Source organism: Canis lupus, chromosome 5, assembly GCF_003254725.2.
Source record: "Canis lupus dingo isolate Sandy chromosome 5, ASM325472v2, whole genome shotgun sequence".
Lineage (NCBI taxonomy): Eukaryota > Metazoa > Chordata > Mammalia > Carnivora > Canidae > Canis > Canis lupus.
In genome coordinates, this window is record NC_064247.1 from 29,829,464 (window position 1) to 29,849,124 (window position 19,661).

Here is a 19,661-nt window from a genome sequence, read left to right on the forward strand (position 1 = left end):
AACATTTCTCCAAAGAGGAAATATACAGATGGCCAACAGACACATGAAAAGATGCTCAGCATAAATCATCATCAGGGAAATGCAAATCAAAACCACAATGAGATCTACCTCACACCAGTCAGAATGGCTAAAATAAAAAACACAGGAAACAAAAGGTTTTGGCGAGGATGTGGAGATAGGAGAACCCTCTTAAGCTGTTAGTGGAAATACAAACTGGTGCAGCCACTCTGGAAAACAATATGAAGGGTCCTCAAAAACGTTAAGAATAGAGCTACCCGATGACCCAGCAAATGCATTCTAGGTATTTACCCAGAGAATACAAAAACACAAGTTCAGAGGGATACATGCACCCTAATGTCCACAATAGCCAAACTATGGGAAAAGCCCAAGTGTCCATTGACTGATGAATGGATAAAGAATATGTGGTCTATATACAATGGAATATTAGCCACAAAAGGAATGAAATCTTGCCATTTGCAATAACAGGGATGGAGCTACAGAGTATTATGCTGAGTGAAATAAGTCAGTCAGAGAAAGACAAATACCATATGATCTCACTTGTGTATGGAATTTAAGAAACAAAACAAATTAACAAAGGGGAGAAAAAGAGAGAGAGAGGCAAACCAAGAAACATATTCTCAAGTACAGAGAACATACTGATGGTCACCAGAGGGAAGGAAGGTGGAGGATGGGCATGATGAACCCCATATGTTGTTATGGAAGAGTTGAATCACTATTGTACACTTGAAACAGATATACTGTAATGGTAACTAACTGAAACTTAAACAAAACCTTAAAAATACAACTTTGGGGTAAATACAAAAATAAATTGCATTTCTATATACCAGCAACAAACAATTCAGAAGGGAAATTAAGAGAACAATTTCATGCACAGTATCATCAAAAAGAATATATTATTTAGGATAAATTAACAAAAGAAGTGGAAGACCTATATACTAAAAACTACAAAACAAGGCTGAAAGAAATTAGGGCACTTTCAAACAAATAGGATTTTTAAAATAGAAATGCAGGATGTGATTCTAAAAGTTACACAGAAATTCAAAGAACCAAGATTAGCCAATACAGTATAGAAATATAAAAAATTGGAGGACTTCCCACTGTACAACTATAGTCATCAAGACTTCTGGTATTGACATTAGAATAGACATTTGGGTTAACGGTATGGAATAGAAAGTCTAGAAATAGCATTTACATTTATCGTTAGCTGATTTTCAGCAAAGCTGGCCAAGGAAATTCAATGGAAAGAGGATAGTCTTTTCAGCAAATGTTACTCAAAAAATTGGATATCTTGTGTTTAAAAAGAAAAAAAGCTAGCTTACAATTCTTACCTGATGCCATATACAAAAATTGACTGAAAATTGATCATCACCCAGGGGCTCCTGGGTCGGTTAAGTTCTGGGTAGAAACTAGCACAGATTTCAGAGTGGAGCCAGGAGGCAGCGTGTTGGTGGTGTGAGGCTCACTGACCCTGCCTCAGGCTGGGTCGGGCTAGGGGTCCTCCAGAACTCCTATCTTTCCTGCCAGCCTCTCGGCCTCTGAGGACAGTCCTTCTGAACTCTCTTGGGTCAGTAGACCTGAGAGTGCCCTGCGTTTCCCAGTAGATGGTTCCAGGAAGCAGACTCTGAACTGGGATCCTCCTCATTGACTTAAGGGGCACAGGCAGACCTCTCTGACAGGGACGATGATGGCGCGGACCTCTGATTTCCGTTGTCCCTGGTGGTGGCAGTCAGATGAGCAAGTGGGAAAGATACCCTTCTTGTGTTTCTCTTTACTCTCACACCACCAGCACACTTGGAACGTTTCGGGCACCGCATGTGTGGTCTTTTCTTCTGTTTTACTCCTAATAATAAGGGATTGTCTGATCCTTGCTGGGTGTTCTCCAGTTTAGCTGAATTTTGACACCATCTATAGGTAGTGGTCCACAGGTGAGGGCTCAGATGCCAGGTGCAGGTCCCCAGGTGACCCCAGCTTCTGCATGATTGTGCTATACACCGGACGTTGCCCTGAACTCCTCCTCGGGTTCAGTCACCAGCCAGAACAGCTCACAGAACTAGGGAAACACTGACTTACATTCACCACTTTATTCTATAATAAAAGATATGATACAGCCTACAGAGGAGCAACCAGATACCCAAGCTTCTGTCCCCAGGGAGCTGGGGTGCAATACCCTCCCAGCTGGAGGCGCTCCCAACTCCATCCTTATGCAATTTTATGGAGGATTTATCAGAGAGGCATGATCCATCATGAACTGAATTTCCAGCCCCTCTCTCCTTCCCAGAGGATGGGCTCAGGATCAAAAGTGCCAAGCTTCTAGTCACAGCATGGTTCTTCTGGTACTCAGCCTTCATCCTGAGGTTATCAAGTACCTGATGAGAGTCACCTTATCAGAAGGAAATCAGTCCTGTCACTCAGGAAATCTCAAGGGCATGAGAACTCTGTGTCAGGCACCAGGGGCAGAGACTGACAAATAATATTTCCTATTATTTCACAACCGCTAAGTGGAGCTAGCTCCCTGGAGCCTTCTTTTTCCAGTGTCAGTATGGACGCGGCACACCCCTAACAACGTCTTAGAAAGTCATGCATTCATTGCATGTTCCTTGGGCCACTGAGTGTGAGTGAGCCATCTACCTACGAGTCCCAGCTGGGGACCTGCAGGGGACATAGTCCCTGCCATTAGTCACAGGAACTAAACGATGATCTTCTTTAAAACAGCATTCAAATGGGAGCAATCTATTTCCAAATAAGTTTCCTCAGGCTAATTCTTTGTTGTTGTTGGCTCACTCAGTTATTCGAACAGTATTACTGACTTCCTTGGGCTTATTCTCATCTAAGCACTGCAAAGAGGAAAACTGAAAAATCTCAGTGACTAAAGTAATAAATAAATTGTCTGTGGTTAAATCCCCAAATGAGTCTCATTACTTTGTTGCGGTTGATTTGGTTTCCTGCATCCAAGTAAGAATCTTGTTAACTTTTCAAATACCTATGAAAGATATGTATCATGTAGTATTTCAATTTTTAATATCTACTTTCTGGTGGTTTGAATGGAAATAACAACACGGTCAAATGGTAAACACAAACTTCTATGTGATTCCTTTTAAAGAGCCACCTGACTTCCATGTTTAAAACATTCAAACTGTCCTTCCAGTCAGGACACCACTGTTAATTCTGTTCACAGCACTGGTCATACTCATTTACATGTGGAGCCTGCCATTGGTGTTCTTGGTGACTCGATGTGATAAGCGAACAATACAACAAATCTCCAAAATGCTTGGTGCTGCATTTCAAGACTTCCCTGTGCTTTCACATTGCTCAATGCTGCTGGGATGCCATCTGTTCTTCTAACGTAAATGCATTTAAAAAAGAATTTTTTCGGGGATCCCTGGGTGGCTCAGCGGTTTAACGCCTGCCTTTGGCCCAGGGCATGATCCTGGAGTCCCGGGATTGAGTCCCGTGTGGGGCTCACTGCATGGAGCCTGCTTCTCCCTCTGCCTGTGTGCCTCTCTCTCTCTCTCTCTCTATCTCTATGTCTATCATGAAGAAATAAAAAATAAAATCTTTTAAAAAAATAAAAAAGAAAAAATAATTTTTTCTATGAAGTACTTATAAAAGATTTCAGACATCTAATTTTTTTTTATGATTCCTTTGTATCCATTTACAGTAATTTTGAAAATTAACATTATCTCTCAAACTATTCCTTAAAAAAGCTAATTTGTGTGGGGCGCCTGGGGGGCTCCCATGGTGAAGTGTCAGCCTTCCGCTCAGGTCATGACCCCAGATCCTGGGATGGAGCCCTATGTAGGGCTCCCCGCTCAGCCGCGCGGGGGTGGGGAGCTGCTTCTTTCTCTCCCTCTGCTGTGCTCATGAGCCCTCTCAAATAAATAAAATCTTTTTAAAAAGCTCATATATGTGAGTAATGAAGCTTTACTGTGTGCGTCCTAGTCTGAGTCCCAGGCCTGAGAGGCGGGAATGTGGACGTCCGAGGGCAGAGCGGCCAGGCATCTCAGCTCGAGCCTTCTTGCTCTCCGTGAACAGGTAGGGAGACCCGGTCTGCGCCGGCGGCAGGTCCCTGTGCTGTGCTGGCGCCACCGGCCTCCGGCCTCCTCCGGCGGAAGCGCTGTCACAGACACACCAAGCTGATGCGTTGGTGGCCATATGCGCACCTGGAGCCCCGTCCAGGGACACCTGAGGTCACCCGCCGCGCGGCGCCTTCACGAACCCCTGCGAAAGGACTTTCTAGCGCTAATTTCTCCAGGGACAAGCTGCTCACTCCCTTTAAAGGCAGCCCGTTCAGTGTCACAAAATCCCAGCTTTGCAAAGTCCTTTAATGCATTGACCTCAAACCTGCTTGCAGAGTGGCAGTGAGCCCAGGTGTCCAGGGGAGTGAGTCTGTGTGCAGGGGTTTCTAGCACCGTTGGGCCTGCGTGTTTGGCCTCTCTAGAACCTGGTATGTTCTGGTGACTTGATGGAGGTTCTTGTTTATGTTACAGAAAGTCAGAGGAATGAGATTTTATGGGAACAACATCCTCCTGAGCCTGTCTCCTTCATCCTGAAGTAAGGTTCAAAATCTCAGTTTTAAGGCTCCCACATGTGGTGTTAATGAGTCTGTATGATCCTACATGTAAACCGTGCATCCCCTACCTCCCCAGTGAAGTGCTTCCAATGCTTTTATACATGGACTTTCTAACAAACACGACCCAGCAGGTCAGAAGATGCTTGTGTGTCTCTTCACCATGCGTGCTGGAAGAGAACAAGGGATGTGGCTAATGACAAGAATGAACTGAGGAACAGGATTTCTCAGGTTTTCTCTCCCCCTCTCTCACTCTCTGTTTCTTCCCATGTCTCTCTAATACACCAGAAAATTGTGATAAGAACTTAAATAGCTTAGAATTTTCACAGATATATTGGACATAATAAAACTGCTATTAATGCATTGTTTTAATACATTCATTAAAATCCCTAAGCCAATGAATTGACAGTGGTTGTGGGAGTAATTCGTTTTTAAAAATTTTCTTTTAGATAAAAAACATAGCTGCCCAGAAGATCCTGAAGAGATAAACTTAATTAGCTTGGCATGTGCTAGGCAATCCCTTTCTACTTTCCCTGCAAATGACCCAGCTGGATAGGACTGGACACCTGCCCTGGGGGTCTGTTAGGAGGCAGGCTTCAGTGTCCTGAACCAGCCAGGTCACTGTGTTACATATCACACATTTCATTTCTGCAAATGTCCCTGCCTCTGTACCAGCTGGTCAAATTTCCTGACCCTTCTGCCTTAGAAGTCCTAGTGATGAGTCCTAGTCACCTTGATCCCTTCATCTGCCCGGTTTGGATGAATTTACTTCAGTCTGGGACCTTCTGTTCCATTTGCCCTAAATCCATGCAGACTAAGCCCTGTGTCCCTGTGTGCAGTCCTGGCATCCAGTGATTGCATCAGGATGCTTCAGGCTCCAATCAAGGGAGACATGTGTCGGCTCACAGAGGAGAGTCCAGGGGGACAGCACACCTGGGTTTAGTTAACACGTCAGGTCCAAGCCTCCTGCTCCTCTGATCTGCTCTCTTCTGTGGAGGCTGGGCCCGCGGGCTGGTGTCCAGCATTGACAGCAGCTCCAGGCACCACTTCCAGACACAACTGTATCCTGAAGATGAAGACCATGGTTTCTTGTTTTCTCTCTCTAAAGAAAGAGGAAACTTTTTTTCCCCAAAGCATCTCCCGCCCCTGCCGTTTCACCAGCCCATTGCCTCTACATGTCACCAGCAGAACTGAGCCGCGTTCCCTCAGCATGCAGATCACCACAGGGGACTGGTGGTGACTGTTCAGTCAGGTGCCCTCGGGTAGCAGATGATGACTGCCTCTGTGCTGCCTGCTGATGTAGGGGACCCTGGGCTTTATCAAGAAGGAAGAGGAGAGGATGGGTGCTGGGGAGGCAAGCAGGGTGCCCGCTGTGTCACTGCACCACTTTGTCCCACATGTGAAGCCAGCGCTGTGGAGTCTGGCAGATCTAGATTCAAGCCCTGAATAAACCTTGGTCCTTCCCGGTGACCTGATCACATTACTTAATGTTTATGAGGCTTGGGATTCTTTTGCTTGTTTTTTGTTTCCATCTTTAAAGTGGATATAACTATAGTTTAGGGCTATTGACATTATTAAAGTAGAATGGCAACAAAAACTGTAAAACAAAACACCTTTATTGACTTCTTGCCTTAGTAAGTTCTCAGTTTGGTTTTAAGCTTCTACCTCTTAAACCTGCCAGCTCCCCATCCCTGGCAAAATCACTTCAAACTCGGTACATTTCACTCAGTGCTTTGCCGGCAAAGGTTTTACTTGAGAAACAAAATATCAACACTCTTCCAATCCCACTACAGAGCATCCACTTCATTTCTTTCCAACTGGGCATGGAAGTGTTTACTGGGTTGGAATGTTAGCAAAACCTTTATTTATAAAATAAAACATTAATGGTTACATAATCTGCCTAGCACACAACCGCACCCTGTTGTTCTGACTGAGGGGGCTGTAAATTATGCAGAAGGGTGACAGTCAGATACACCAGACATGAAACATGCACTAGCGTGTCTCAGAACCTGACTTAGACAAGTAGATAGCAGCTCCAATACTGCGGCGTCTCATCTGACCTAGTTTTAAACATGCTCTGAATTAAAGCTGGTCTCAGGCCAATAATACCCAAATTTTCTTTTTGTAATAAATTTATTTTTTATTGGTGTTCAATGTACCAACGTACAGAATAACACCCAGTGCTGATCCCGTCAAGTGCCCCCCTCAGTGCCCGTCACCCATTCACCCCCACCTCCCATCCTCCTCCCCTTCCACCACCCCTAGTTCGTTTCCCAGAGTTAGGAGTCTTTATGTTCTGTCTCCCTTTCTGATATTTCCCACACATTTCTTCTCCCTTCCCTTATATTCCCTTTCACTATTATTTATATTCCCCAAATGAATGAGAACATATACTGTTTGTCCTTCTCCGACTGACTTACTTCACTCAACATAATACCCTCCAGTTCCATTCACCTCGAAGCAAATGGTGGGTATTTGTCGTTTCTAATGGCTGAGGAATATTCCATTGTATACATAGACCACATCTTCTTTATCCATTCATCTTTCGATGGACACCGATGCTCCATCCACAGTTTGGCTATTGTGGACATTGCTGCTAGAAACATCGGGGTGCAGGTGTCCCGGCGTTTCATTGCATCTGAATCTTTGGGGTAAATCCCCAGCAGTGCAATTGCTGGGTCGTAGGGCAGGTCTCTTTTTAACTCTTTGAGAAACCTCCACACAGTTTTCCAGAGTGGCTGCACCAGTTCACATTCCCACCACCAGTGTAAGAGGGTTCCCTTTTCTCCGCATCCTCTCCAACATTTGTGGTTTCCTGCCTTGTTAATTTTCCCCATTCTCACGGATGTGATGTGGTATCCCACTGTGGTTTTGATTTGTATTTCCCTGATGGCAAGTGATGTGGAGCATTTTCTTATGTGCTTGTTGGCCACGTCTATGTCTCCCTCTGTGAGATTTCTCTTCATGTCTTTTGCCCATTTCATGATTGGATTGTTTGTTTCTTTGGTGTTGAGTTTAATAAGTTCTTTATAGATCTTGGAAACTAACCCTTTATCTGATATGTCATTTGCAAATACCTTCTCCCATTCTGTAGGTTGTCTTTTAGTTTTGTTGACTGTATCCTTTGCTGTGCAAAAGCTTCTTATCTTGATGAAGTCCCAATAGTTCATTTTTGCTTTGTTTCTTTTGCCTTCGTGGATGTATCTTGCAAGAAGTTACTGTGGCTGAGTTAAAAAAGGGTGTTGCCTGTGTTCTCCTCTAGGATTTTGATGGAATCTTGTCTCACATTTAGATCTTTCATCCATTTTGAGTTTATCTTTGTGTATGGTGCAAGAGAGTGGTCTAGTTTCATTCCTCTGCATGTGGATGTCCAAATTTCCCAGCACCATTTATTGAAGAGACTGTCTTTCTTTCAGTGGATAGTCTTTCCTCCTTTGACAAATATTAGTTGACCATAAAGTTGAGGGTCCACTTCTGGATTCTCTATTCTGTTCCATTGATCTATGTGTCTGTTTTTGTGCCAGAACCACACTGTCTTGATGACCACAGCTTTATAGTACAACCTGAAATCTGGCATTGTGATGCCCCTATTGTGAGAACCATTGTGATGGTTCTCTTTTTTAATATTCCCCTGGCTATTCGGGGTCTTTTCTGATTCCACACAAATCTTAAAATAATTTGTTCCAACTCTCTGAAGAAAGTCCATGGTATTTTGATAGGGATTGCATTAAACGTGTAAATTTCCCTGGGTAACATTGACATTTTCACAATATTAATTCTTCCAATCCATAAGCATGGAATATTTTCCCATCTCTTTGTGTCTTCCTCAATTTCTTTCAGAAGTGTTCTGTAGTTTTTAGGGTATAGATCCTTTACCTCTTTGGTTAGGTTTATTCCTAGGTATCTTATGCTTTTGGGTGCAATTGTAAATAGGATTGACTCCTTAATTTCTCTTTGTTCAGTCTCATTGCTAGTGTGTAGAAATGCCATTGATTTCTGGGCATTGATTTTGTATCCTGCCATGCTACCAAATTGCTATATGAGTTCTAGAAATCTTGGGATGGAGACTTTTGCATTTTCTATGTAGAGTATCATGTCATCGGCGAAGAGGGAGAGTTTGACTTCTTCTTTGCCAATTTGAATACCTTTAATGTCTTTTTGTTGTCTGATTGCTGAGGCTAGGACTTCCAGTACTATGTTGAACAGCAGTGGTGAGAGTGGACATCCCTGTCTTGTTCCTGATCTTAGGGGAAAGGCTCCCAGTGCTTCCCCATTGAGAATGATATTTGCTGTGGGCTTTTCATAGATGGCTTTTAAGATGTCGAGGAATGTTCCCTCTATCCCTACACTCTGAAGAGTTTTGATCAGGAATGGATGCTGTATTTTGTCAAATGCTTTCTCTGCATCTAATGAGAGGATCATATGGTTCTTGATTTTTCTCTTGCTGATATGATGAATCACATTGATTGTTTTACGGGTGTTGAACCAGCCTTGCATCCCGGGGATAAATCCTACTTGGTCATGATGAATAATCTTCTTAATGTATTGTTGGATCCTATTGGCTAGTATCTTGTTGAGAATTTTTGCATCTGTGTTCATCAGGGATATTGGTCTATAATTCTCCTTTTTGGTGGGGTCTTTGTCTGCTTTGGAATTAAGGTGATGCTGGCCTCATAGAACGAATTTGGATGTACTCCATCTCTTTCTATCTTCCAAACAGCTTTAGTAGAATAGGTATGGTTTCTTCTTTAAACGTTGGATAGAATTCCCCAGGGAAGCCATCTGGCCCTGGTCTTCTGTGTTGTGGGAGGTTTTTGATGACTGCTTCAATTTCCTCCCTGGTTATTGGCCTGTTCAGGTTTTCTATTTCTTCCTGTGCCAGTTTTGGTAGTTTGTGGCTTTCCAGGAATGTGTCCATTTCTTCTAGATTGCCTAATTTATTGGCGTATAGCTGTTCATAATATGTTTTTAAAATCGTTTGTATTTCCTTGGTGTTGGTAGTGATCCTTCCTTTCTCATTCATGATTTTATTAATTTGAGTCTTCTCTCTCTTCTTTTTAATAAGGTTGGCTAATGGTTTATCTATCTTATTAATTCTTTCAAAGAACCAACTCCTGGTTTTGTTGATCTGTTCCACAGTTCTTCTGGTCTCGATTTCGTTGAGTTCTGCTCGAATCTTTATTAACTCTCTTCTTCTGCTGGGTGTGGGATCTATTTGCTGTTTTTTCTCTAGCTCCTTTAGGTGTAAGGTTAGCTTTTGTATTTGAGTTCTTTCCAGTTTTTGGATGGATGCTTGTATTATGATGTATTTCCCCCTTAGCACTGCTTTTGCTATATCCCAAAGATTCTGAACGGTTGTATCTTCATTCTCATTAGTTTCCATGAAGCTTTTAATTCCTTAATTTCCTGGTTGACCCTTTCATCTTTTAGCAGGATGGTCCTTAACCTCCACGTTTGAAGTCCTTCCAAACTTCTTGTTGTGATTTAGTTCTAATTTCAAGGCATTATGGTCTGAGAATATGCAGGGGATGATCCCAATCTTTTGGTATCGGTCAGACCCGATTTGTGACCCAGTATGTGGTCTATTCTGGAGAAAGTTCCATGTGCACTTGAGAAGAATGTGTATTCAGTTGAGTTTGGATGTAAAGTTCTGTAGATATCTGTGAAATCCATATGGTCCAGTGTATCATTTAAAGCTGTCATTTCTTTGGAGATGTTGTGTTTAGAGGACCTATCGAGTGTAGAAAGCGCTAGATTGAAGTCACTATAAGTGTATTATTATCTATCTTAACTTTGGTTATTAATTGATTGATATATTTGGCAGCTCCCACATTCGGGGCATATATATTGATGATTGTTAAGTCCTCTTGTTGGATAGATCCTTTAAGTATGATATAGTGTCCCTCTTCATCTCTCACTACAGTCTTCTGGGTAAATTTTAGTTTATCTGATATAAGGATGGCTACCCCTGCTTTCTTTTGAGGGCCATTTGAGGCTGTAGGTGTCCTTCTGTCTAAAATGAGTCTCTTGTAGACAGCAAATAGATGGGTCCTGCTTTTTTATCCAGTCTGAAACCCTGTGCCTTTTGATGGAGTCATTAAGCCCGTTCACGTTCAGAGTTACTATTGACAGATATGAGTTTAGTGTCATCATGATATCTATTCAGTCCTTGTTTTTGTGGATTGTTCCACTGGACTTCTTCTTAAAGGGGAATTTTAAGAGTCCCCCTTAAAATTTCTTGCAGAGCTGGTTTGGAGGTCACATATTCTTTCAGTTCCTGCCTGTCTTGGAAGCCCTTTATCTCTCTTTCCATTCTGAATGAGAGCCTTGCTGGATAAAGTATTCTTGGTTGCATGTTTTTCTCATAGGACCCTGAATATATCCTGCCAGCCCTTTCTGGCCTGCCAGGTCTCTGTGGAGAGGTCTGCTGTTACCCTAATATTCCTCCCCATAAAAGTCAGGGATTTCTTGTCTCTTGCTGCTTTAAGGATCTTCTCTTTATTTTTGGAATTTGCAAGCTTAACTATTAGATGTCGAGGTGTTGAACAGTTTTTATTGATTTTGGGGGGGGGTGAATCTCTCTATGTCCTGGATCTGAATGCCTGTTTCCCTTCCCAGATTAGGAAAGTTTTCAGCTATGATTTGTTCAAATACATATTCTGGCCCTCTGGCCCTTTCGGCGCCCTCGGGAACCCCAATTAAACGTAGGTTTTTCTTCCTCAGGCTGTCGTTTATTTCCCGTAATCTATCCTCATGGTCTGTAATTGTTTGTCTCTTTTTTCCTCAGTTTCTCTTTTGCCATCAACTTGTCTTCTTTGTCACTCACTCGTTCTTCCACCTCGTTAACCCTCGTCGTTAGGACTTCTGGTTTGGATTGCATCTCATTCAATTGATTTTTAATTTCTGTCTGATTAGCTCTAAATTCTGCAGTCATGAAGTCTCTTGAGTCCTTTATGCTTTTTTCTAGAGCCACCAGTAGCTTTATAATACTGCTTCTGAATTGGCTTTCTGACATTGAATTGTAATCCAGATTTTGTAACTCTGTGGGAGAGAGGACTGTTTCTGATTCTTTCTTTTGAGGTGAGGTTTTCCTTCTAGTCATTTTGTTCAGTGCAGAGTGGCCAGAAACAAGTTGTATTGGGAAAAGGAGAAAAAGGGAGGAGAGCAAGAAGGAAAGAAAAGAGAAAATGAAAAAAGAAAAAAGGAAGAAAAAAGAAAAAAAGAGTAGAAAAAGAGAAAGAAAAAGAAAGAAAGGAAAAAAGGGGTGGGGGAAGCAAACAGAAATCAAAAAGCAAAAAAATAAAAAAATAAAAACCAAAACAAACAACAACAACAAAAAAAAAACCACGGGGAGTATCTTCTGATTCTGTGTACTTTAAGTCCCTTGACTCCCCTGGAACTTGTCCGTCTCGCTGGTTCTGGGGGAGGGGCCTGTTGTGCTGATTTTCAAGTGTTAGCACTTGGGGGAGCTGCTCTGCCCCTGCCTGGTGCAGGGCTCAGTGGGGGTTGTTTACCCCGTGAGGCCGCAGGAGGAACAGCCCCAGTGGCGGGGCCAGCTCTGGAGCCCTGGATTCAGCCCCCGCAGGAACTCCGGAGCTCTCGGTCTGCAGGGCCTGGAGGCTCCGGGGCGGGGCCGCTGATCTGCTCAGCTCGGGGCAGGAGCGTCCTGGCTGTCCTGGGCCCTCCCGGCCTCTGCCTGTCCCGGGGGAGGCCGGATCCTGGGCTGTGTCCCGCGCCCTGTGCTCCGGAGCTTGCGCTGTTGGATTCGCTCTCCCGCCCCGCAGCCCCCTCCGCGGAGCCGCCCCCGAGCCCCCCCGAGCTGCTCCGGGTCCCGCCGGGTCCCGCCGTGCGCGCTGCAGCCCTTAGGGAGCTCGGCGCACTCTCCCGGGGCGCAGGTGTCTGTTAGTGTCCCAGGGAGCCCGAGGGCATCCCCGCCCTCCTGGGTCCTGCTCCAACTCCCTGCGAGCCCCTTTCCGCCCGGGAAGGTCGGTGCAGCTCCTGCTCCTCCGGGACGGGGCTCTCCTGTCCTGGGGACACTCGCCCCGGCCTCAGCCCGGCTCCTCCCGGGGCCCCTCCCCCTTGGAGGCCTTTTGTTCCTTTAATTCTTTTTCCCCGTCTTCCTACCTTGATAGAAGCACGAACTCTTCTCACTGTAGCCTTCCAGCTGGTCTCTCTTTAAATCTCAGGTGGAATTCCTAGATTTTCAGGATGATTTGAAGGTTATGTAGGTAATTTGGTGGCGACAGGTGACTTGGGGACCCTACTCTTCCGCCATCTTGCCCCTCCAATAATACCCAAATTGCAATAGAGTGGTAGCCATGCAATAAAGTCTCATTCCAGTGCAGCACTGCAAAGAGTCTGATGTTTCTCCAAAAGATCTGAAGTCATTCTGGATGATTCAAATTCATTAGGTAGAAGATTGTCATATGTGATAAGTTATCAGGGTAGATTCAGGGCAGGAAATCTAGCCAAGATTAAGACCTGTATTCCTTGTGTCAGTGTTCACTTAAAGTTTGCTAGTAAACCTACCTTGAGAGAATTTCTTTCCCTCCTTTGTTGGGCTGGACTCTTTACCTTTGCATTCAAGGGCAGCCAAACAAAGGGAAAAAAAATCTGACCTTCCAGTTTCTCTGCTTCTATGAGTGTGAGTCTCAAAATTGTGAGGAGGAACATCTCACTTAGAAGTGAGCTGAGCAGGGTAGCCCCAGCAGAGAGGGTGAGCAGCTTATCTGAGGGTTAGCTGGTCCTGCTGCCCACTGCACAGTGTGTTCTCCGATCGAGGCTGAGCTTGGAGCCTCCACTCTAGTCTCATTTCTCCAGCTTTTGCTCTGCTGCTTCTCTCTGCTGGGCCCTTTTCAGATCAGCACCTCGGCTGGATCTTCTGCTTGGTTTCCTATCTCAGGTCCTCTTAATGATGATCTATTAATTCAATCCCAGCTATCAATCCCACACTCTCACGTGAAGAGTTGTGCACGGTGATACCTGCCACCGTGCCCGCCAGGTCCCCCAGGACAGGCCTATAACTCCACCCAGTTCCCATGTGGCTATTGTCTTGATGGGGAGATTGAGCAGCTAAAATGCAGTAAACCACGGGAGTAGTGCTGCCAGGTCAATTCTGCTATTTCTATGTGATCTTGGATCAGCCAGGGCACATGCTGTCCCTGTGGGCAGTGGTGAGGGCCAGCTCCATCCCACCAGGAACAGCTTGGGCACTGAAGGCAGACCCAGGCTAAGGTCGGGGAGGCCCGGGCACCTGCTTTCTCAGCCCCTGGTGCCCTGTGGGGCTCCCAGTGTGGCTCCCAGGAGATCCAGTTCACAAGCCCCTGGGAAACAGAACCAAAGCTGGCTTCCCTCCAGGAGAGTTTGAGGCTGCAAGGACTTAACCACACTTCCTGCCCTGCGTGGTGTAGTGGGTCAGTGCTCCATCCAAACTGCTGCTTGGGGCCTTCATTACCGATGTTGGTCTCACTCCCTGTCACCTGCCGAGGTCCTACACCATGACTGCTGTCCCAGAGCCCTGGACCCAGTACAGTGACACTGCCCCCATGTCACCCCAAGTCACTGTAGCAAGCCCCAAAACTAGTTCCTCAAACTTCTTTAAAGACTGCTCTCTAGAGAAATCTGAGCTGCATTTCCTTTCTGAAAATTTGCATTCTTTACCAGGTTTCTCATGACACTTTCCTTTAAAACCAAAAATGTTCTTTTTCTTTTCTTCTTCTTCTTCTTCTTTTTTTTTTACATTAAACGGAAGCTCCTGATAACTTCCTTTGAATTGTCCACATGAAAGTAAAGAGCATAGTTTCAAAAAATGAATAAAGCCACTGATCCAGTCATTCTACACACAGTTGTGGGCATCTCCAGTATGTCTGGTCCTTGCTTTCTGGGGTCCAGGCTCCAGGCCTAGAGGAGGATGCGTCTCTTACCGCATGTTTGTCACCTGATGATGATACAGACCATCGGAGTTGCAAAGACTGCATAACTATTCAGATATGAGAAATAATGATCTGGGAGTCATTCAGGCTCTGGCTTTCAGGAGGCATGAAGGAATGTCCCACACCAGACGAGCAATCACACTGGTGATACTACCAGAGATGTATAGGAGACATGCTCTTTCTCAAAAAAAAATTATGCTAAAAACGAGATCTACCCACCCGACAAATTTTTAGGTTTGCAGTATGCTCTTGTTAATTATGGAGACAGTATTGTAGGGAAGATGTCAGGCATCTTGGACAGCAGCTCCCCTCGCCCGTTCCCCAGCCACTGGTGGCCACCATTCTGGATGGGCTTCTGTCTCGCCATTGCAGGTCCTCCAGGTGGAATCATACAACGTTATCCTTCTGTGACTACTCATTTCACTTAGCATAGTGTCCTCAAGTTCATCTTTATTGCTGCATATGGCAGGACTTACTTCTTTTTAAAGGCTGAATAGCATTCCACTGTAGTATGCCACACTTAGTGTAGGCATCACCGCTCATGGAGTGTTTACACTGGTTCCATATCTTTGCCATTGTGAGTGAACATGAGGGCATAGATACCTCTTCATGATTCTGATTTCAGTCCTTCTGAATGAATACCCAGAAGTGGAACTACTGGATCATATGGTAGTTCTAGTTTTAATGTTTTGAGGAAGAGAAGAGCTTATCTTTTGATTGGAGAAAAGACAACAAACTCATGACCAAGTAATTCAAAAGTTACTTTTATTTTGTATAATGTTCTGTAACGCTTAAGTTTATTTCTGGGCTGTCTATGAAGTTTCATAAATCTGTTGACATCAAGTAGGAAGAGAAAGTGTAGCTTAATGGTTAAGAGCATGGTCCCTGGAGCCAGGCTGCCTGTATTTCCATCGTGGCTCGGCCTTTAGGACTTGTGTGAATTAGAGCAAATAGCTCAGCTTCTCCGTGACTCAGTTTCCTTATCATAAATATAAGAGAGATAGTAATCATAGCACATACTCTATGACATGGCTGAGAGGACTAAATTAATGAATATATGTAAAGCATACATACAATACACAAGTAAATTATATATAAAACATCAGGTACTATTCTAAGTGTTGCTATTATTATTTACCTAGCTTTTTGCTAATACTACATTCTCTAAATTGCTGATTTTTATAAGAAAGCTAGATATATGATAAAGCCAGTTGCTCATTCGATTCTCTTATAAAATTGATGTAGATAACAGATTTCTGCTTCTAGTCATGATGGGTAACTGGAATTGGCTTCTCTCTTGCCTTAAAAATTGAAATATATGAAATAATGGTTTTCAAACTTTTGAAAAAAGATTTATTTATTTTAAAGAGAGAGAGCATGTGCACAACAAGAGTGGGATGAGGGAGAGAAAGAATCTCAAGCAGACTCTGTGCTGAGCGTGGAGCCCAACATGGGTCTGATTCCAGGACCCTGAGGTCATGACCTGAGTCACAATCAAGAGCTAGACACTTAATTGACGGAGCCCACCAGGCATCCCTTAGCAACTTTAAAATATCCATACAATATAGTATGTACATATATACATAACATAGTAGTCTCCATGCTGTACATTACACCCCAAGCACTGATTTATACTATACCCGGAATTTTGTACTTTCTGCCCGTTTCCCTCAACCCTAACCCCCACCAAATCTGTCCTCTGTTTCTATGAGTTCAGTTTTTTTAGATTCTACATATAAGTGAGATCACATAGTATCTGTCTTATTTCACTCAACATAGCACATTCAAGGTCCATCCTTGTCACAAGTGGCAGGATTTCCTCCTTTTTTTATGGATGAATAACATTCCATTGCATATGTGTGCGTGCATATACACATTACATATACACCACATCTTCTGTATCCACTCATCCATCAGTGGACATATAGATTGTTTCTATGTCTTGGCTGTTGAAAGTAATGCTGCAATGAACATGGGAGTCCAGAATTCTTTTTGAGAAAGTGATTTCATTTCCTTTGGATATATTCCCAGAAGTGGTGTTGCTGGATCATATTAATTCTATTCCTAATTTTTGAGGAACCTCCATACTGTTTTCCAGAGTGGCTGCACCAGTTTGTATTCCCACCAACAGTATAAGTAAGAGGGTTTCTTTTGCCTTTATTCTTGCCAATACCTATTATCTCTTGTCTTTTTGATTCTAGCCATTCTGACACACATGAGGTGATATCTCACCATCGATTTGCATTTACATTTTGATAGCTGGTATTTTAAAGCCTTGAGATTGGCTATTTTAAAGTCACAGAGGGATGGATATAGATAGAGGAGGCTAGAGTTCCTAGGGCTGAGCCTGGGGCGGGCCAGTATATGGAGACTGGATTGATGCAGAGAATGTTGCATCTTACTGATGCAACACATTACCACAAATTTAGTGACTTAAAACAACATCAATTTATTCTCTCATAGTTATGGAAGTCAGAGGTCCAAAATAAAGAACGAGTAAACACAGTGCTTTAAGAAGAAGGGAGAAATCACTCTGCTAAATTCCACTCATTGGTCCACGAAGGTGAGGATGAGAGCTATCAGGTTTAAGCAAATGGAAACCATTGCTGACGTTGCCAAGACTCTGTTAGTGGAACCGGTAGCAGACGATAGCCTGATTGGAGCAGGCCAGCTTCAAGGATGGATGACCCATGCAATCACACAATGTCCCACCTTTACAAGAGCCACATGCTTGGATCAATGCCCTACTCACAGTAGCTTTAAATTATTAATAATTTTGAACAAGAAATCTCACATTTTATTTTGCTCTGTCTCCAGCAAATTATGTAGATAGTCCTGCAACAGAAGAAGAAGACTTGCAGATGATGATTATGGAAAACTCTTTCAAGGAATTTTATATGAATGAGGTCAGAGAATTGGAGCCAGAGGAGGAAAGGGGTGAGGGTCATGGGAGAGTTTTTAAACTTACTCCAGTTGCTTAGGATGGTCTGATGCTGCCTGTGTGGCCCCAGAGAGCAGGGTGGACTAGAATGCTTTGTTGCTGCTGCCAGATACCCCACATGTGGTGCCAGCTCAGTCTGCAGCACGGTTTCCCTGGGTCCCTGCGCTGGAGGACACACCTCTGGTTTCCTGGCTCACCTCTAGTATTTTTCCAGTGGGTTGGTGGTATCACACAGGAAAGATCCAAACCTTATAGACTTGAACTAGAAGAACACATCTTCTTAATCTACTGAACTCACATCACTCTGAACTCTGGCATATGAGATTAATTTTCTATCTTTGTTCTTCTCAGAGTCATATTCTTTTACAAGCATTTAAAAATTGATATTACCATGATTTGTTCTAGCATTTTCCCAGGCATATCAGTTAACCCAAGTCCAAGCCAGAGTCATTCATTGCTGTCCTTGGGAAAGACACACTGTTGGCATCTGTTAAAGCTGCAGGCATTTCCCATCAATCAAAGTCCCTGGAAATAAATCTCACTATGAAGGGCTGCTAAGTCACTTAACAAATCCTGTGCAAAGAGCCAAACATACCAAGTTCGCCTCCTACCAGGTATGCACAACATAATGCCGGAAGATCTCTGGCCTGGGGAAGTCATCCAACCCTGACTGTGATAGATGAGAGACTTCCAGAAATCCTGGACATGGATGCTGCTCTTGGTTTAATCTCTCCCACCTTCCACCCTTTCTGCTCTTCCATCAGCACTCAATTCATCCCATTTTATTTTTTCAGAGTCGTTCTTTATTCTGAGTTGATTAAAAACATTCCCAATATGTTAGTAAGCAGATTGTCTTTCCTAGACAACATTATTATAAATTTTAAGTTTAGTTATAAGTCTTTTTTTAAAAAGTTTTATTTATTTATTTATTCATTCAGAGAGAACAAAGAGAGAGGCAAAGACACAGGCAGATGGAGAAGCAGGCTCCATGCAGGAAGCCCGATGTGGGACTCGATTCCGGGTCTCCAGGACCACACCCAGGGCTGGAGGCGGCGCTAAACCGCTGCGCCACTGGGGCTGCCCAGTTATAAGTCTTAAAGGGTGTTTTCCCCTCCACCTTTCATTTAAAAGTAAAGTTTAGCTGTGTTGGTGAACACATGGAGATTTGGGGGAGACCCTCGCCTGGGGAGGGTATGGAAGTTCTGTGCCCTGGCATTATACATCTAACTGGCTGTTCCTGAGTTATATCCTCTTTGCAGTAAACCAGTGACTATGACTACACACACCTTTCTGCAGGAGAACTTCATGATGAAAGGAAGAACCCAGATTCATAGTATGGTGAACTCATTGAGTTGTGCCAGCTGACAAACCATGAATTTGTTAATGAGGGAAATGGATCAGACAATGGCCACCATTGCTCAGAAGAATAAGTTCTTGATTGATGGGTTTCCACGAAATTAAGACAACATTTAAGGTTGGAACAAAGCCATGGATGGGAAGGCAGGTGTGTCTTTGGTTCTCTTTTTCGACTCTAAAAATGAGATTTGTGTTGAACGATGTCTTGAGAGGGGAAACAGTAGTTAGTCCAATGATGACAACAGAGAGAGCTTGGAAAAGAGAATTCAGACCTATCTTTAGTCAACACATCCAGTTATTGACATATGTGAAGAAATGTGAGGCATCAAGAAAATAGATGCCTCTAAGTCTGCTGATGAAGTTGTGAAGATTTTGGACAAAGAAGGCTAACTCTAGACCTGAAAGCATCCTTGATATCATGCTTGAATATTGCTTTGATAGCTGCTATTACAATCCCTTTTAAAGGCAATTTTAATCTTTCACAATTACATTTCAATTAAGGGCTGGAGAGTAGGTAGTAAGACCAATTAAATTTTTTATCTTCTATTATTTTGCTTACTGGAGTAGCCCATGAATTTGGGTCTAACTTCATCTTAGCTATGGTGCTCAGGAAACAAAGAAAGGTATCAGCTAGTTCTTTGTTATGATTCAAAAAGTATATAGTTGTGCCTACTGTGAGCAAAACTCTTTAGTTTGTGTGCATATCCTTTTAATAATTACAACATGTTAGGATTAGGGATTCCCAACTTCCTCCTTTTCCTGCAAGTTTTAAATTTCCAATCTATTCAGTGAATTCATAAACCAAATTCCAAAGAAACTTCCATTCTTGCCAAGTGTGTAAACA

At 43.4% G+C, this 19,661-nt stretch overlaps 1 pseudogene; it reads left to right on the forward strand.

Annotated features, from left to right (window-relative positions):
* The first annotated feature begins 17,089 nt into the window (after positions 1 to 17,089).
* On the forward strand, positions 17,090 to 19,207 carry LOC112671470 (UMP-CMP kinase-like; annotated as a pseudogene).
* Positions 19,208 to 19,661: the final 454 nt, after the last annotated feature.